Consider the following 3,499-nt stretch of genomic DNA (forward strand, 5'->3'; position numbering starts at 1 on the left):
CTCTCTCTCTCTCTCTCTCTCTCTCTCTCTCTCTCTCTCTCTCTCTCTCTCACCTTACCCCCCTTCTCCCTTGCCTACAAGAAACAGTTAAGATGGACCAACAAAAGAGCCAAAGATCCGACAGAGTTCCTGGGGACCAAATGCAGGTCAGAGAGCCTGGCCAGAAGTGGCGATCCCCAGCCTCAGGCCCAGCTGAGTCTGTCAGCAGGTCCGTTTACCTCAGCGAATGGTAAGAAATTAAATAATACTATTGGTCAGAGCCTGGTTCATAGTAGAAATTTAAAACATGGGTAATAGTTATTGAGGGTAGGCTGGTAAGCCACTCAAGATCCTTCACATCCTTGTTAGGTGATAGAGGGGCTTTGGGGGGACAGCATGTGTGAGCCTGGCACTGCTGTGTTACGTGAGTTACCATGTGGCCATGGGCAGAAGGCAGTATTCCACCGTACCCCTGCATATGCCTTGGCTATACCCAGAACACACCCTCACACTTCACTGACTGAAGTCAACATGCCTTCTCACTACCCACTGATGCCTACTTGAGAATTTGCCCAGATGTTCAGAACATAAACTGTATGGGGAGGCCTCAGGTCCAATACAACACTCTTGTTTTGGCATGTCTGATTTTTTTTTTTTTAAAGTGCTACATTTAAAGTCTACATTTTTTTTTTTTCCAAGACAGAAATCTTTCCTTAAGATTCCAGAAAGTCTGCTTCCTTAAATGGACAGAATTCGGAATGTTTATCTTTTCGGAAAGATGCAAGTACACTCCGCTCACCGATGTTAGTGCCAAGTGCACTTTTATTTGAAGATGTGCCCCAGGAACTGCGAGAGAAGTTAAACAGCAGCACTTAGCCACTGAAGAGTTGGCTGTGTGCCGTGCAGGGAGGGCTCTGTTGCTCCAAACTCTGTAACAGCATAAATCGAGGCTCTGAGTCCCCAGCTCTCTTGGCCTGAATAGATCATGGAAGGCCGGTTCAGATTCATCGGCTGTGAACATCTTATTGCTTGTTTGTTTTTATGTTTTCAAGACAGGCTTCTCTGTGTAGCCTTGGCTGTCCAGGAACTCACTCTACAGACCAGGCTGGCTTCGAACTTGCAGAGATCTGACTGCTTCTGCCTCACGAGGGCTGGAATGAAAGGCGTGCACCACCGGCCTGGCTGTTGTGAACATCTTGAGAAGGGATGATAGATCTGGGCCTGGTATGCTGGGGAATGACTGGGTTCAATAATATGTTCACTCTATCATTCATCAATATATCTTCCCTTCTTTATTTGTGTGTGCATATGTGTGTGTGGTCACACATTGGTGTTGAGTCTCTTCTTCCATCGCTCTCCACCTCTCACTGACCCTGGAGCTCACCGACTAGGCTAGACTGGCCCATGAACCAACCTCTGGGATCCCCATGTCTCTGTCACCACAGTCCAGAGATGACCCGTGTGAGCCGCCACACCCACCAGCTTTACACACGTGCCTTTACGGACTGAGTCAGCTCCCATAGCTTCTTTCTCTAGCCAGTCCTAACATTAGTCGTTGGCATCAGGGGTACGATGTATGCTACAGGGTCCTGGTAGGTACGGCGCAGCCTTTTCCAACCTGATCTTCCAGGTCATAGCCCCTGTTTTCTGAAAACTTTCATTGAGAGGAGAAGCATGGGTTGAGAAAGCTTTGTTACCAAAATGGCTGAACAAATGAGATGTGGGAATTCTAAACTGGCTTATCACTTCAAAATGCATAAACCAGGGAGTGCTGGACAGGCCAGAAGAGGAAGACGAAGAAGAGAGAGAGCAGGCTGGAGGCTCACCAGTCCTGCCAGGTGAGGCTTTGTTTGGCCTACACTATCTGTGGTACATGAGGGCACACGCACATTCTCACGCAGCTCCACGCTCCCTTGCCTGCAAGCCTGCTGCCCCCAAACTCTTTTTAGAGTGCCAGCTCTGAGTGGGGCTTAAAGAGCCATCTGCGGTGCCTGCTTCGTGCCCATGGTCAGCGCTTTGTGGAGGCTGCTTACGGGAGTGCTTTAGAACTCAGCCTCTTTGTCCGGCAGGCCGCACACTTCTGTTAGTTTTTTTTTCCCCCCCTAAATTGAACCACTCCTGTCCCTAATTGTATCACTCCTGCTGGCCCCTCTAGCCATCAGAGCCCGTGGCATGGTTCTGATTGTGTTGCAATGCGTCCTTGAAGCATCCTTTTTGTTTGTGTTCAATGGCTCTCCTTCAGCTCACAACACAGTGGCGGCTCTGGTTTCCTAGGGTCAGCCATTCTCCTCTGAGGACCAGCCCAGAAAAGCCCCGTCGTAATGAACGGGGCTTCAGACGGATGGACACACACGCGGGCTTGATAGCCCTCCTGGCTTCGTCCACTCTAACAAGATTTTGTCATTTGTGGCTTTTGCACGTTGGGGAAACTTTCATCTCTGAGTTTCTATGGGCTATAAATACTTGGTAGGTTAAAAAGGAATCGTTCAGAACATGAAATAAACAGAGCCTGGTAAGTACACAGCAACAAACCTCAACGGAGCCCTTCAACTTCTGGGCCAGAGCGGCAGGAATCTGAGACAGACCTTCCTTCATCCCCTGGCCCATTCACTTCCCTCCAGGACTGGACAGTGCTCTGTTGTGTGACCTCTTTGGGCTGGGAATTTTCCTAATGAGGCAGGAGGATTAGGTCCCCGCGTTCCTCACACCTTTAACCACAGAGGGAAAACTTCATTTCATTTGGGAATGGGGGGTATTTTTAGAAAGTGTGGAAAACCCACATGGGTGTTGAATATCTTCTACAAGTTCAGAACAGAGCCCCCGAGGCGAGATTTTTGTCTCAATCTGAAAAAGTCATTATGGTTCTGATCTTTGTGGCTTGATTTATTTTTCTAAATAATTGCTTTTTGCATATTATAAAAGATTACATATATATGATCATATATATTATATATTTTAAAATTAAAAAATAAAAGTAGTCATATTTCTCAGACATTTTTAATCTTTTTTTAAAATTGAAGTATAACGTGGGCACGGAAATCTATATAGATTACAAGGAGATATTTCAACCTTTAAAATAGCTTTACAAGTCACACAAAACACAGCATTACTGCCTAGAGCGAATGCTCCTGGAACTCTAACAAACTGCCTTCTCCGTGTTACTAACACCCTAGCGAAAGCCTCTCTTCAAGTGGTGACACTTTCTGATCTCACACTCAGTACACCTTAGGATGATATACAGATATTCTAAAATAGCTCACATGTAAGATTTGTCAGTTTTACTTTGTTTTATGTATGTCACACATTTTTCTAAGAATGGGTCACATTATCATATGATATTTCAGTCTGATCTCACATTTTATATATATTTTAATTATTATAGCCACATGCATTTTAGTTATGTAAGATCTGTATATCACTAAATCTCTTTATATTACTATAGCTATATAATTATTGATTTATATAACACCTTTTTATGAGTAAAACTAAATTAGTACATGCGTGTGTGTGTGTGTGTGTG

Source organism: Mus pahari, chromosome 3 (assembly GCF_900095145.1).
Source record: "Mus pahari chromosome 3, PAHARI_EIJ_v1.1, whole genome shotgun sequence".
Taxonomy (NCBI): domain Eukaryota; kingdom Metazoa; phylum Chordata; class Mammalia; order Rodentia; family Muridae; genus Mus; species Mus pahari.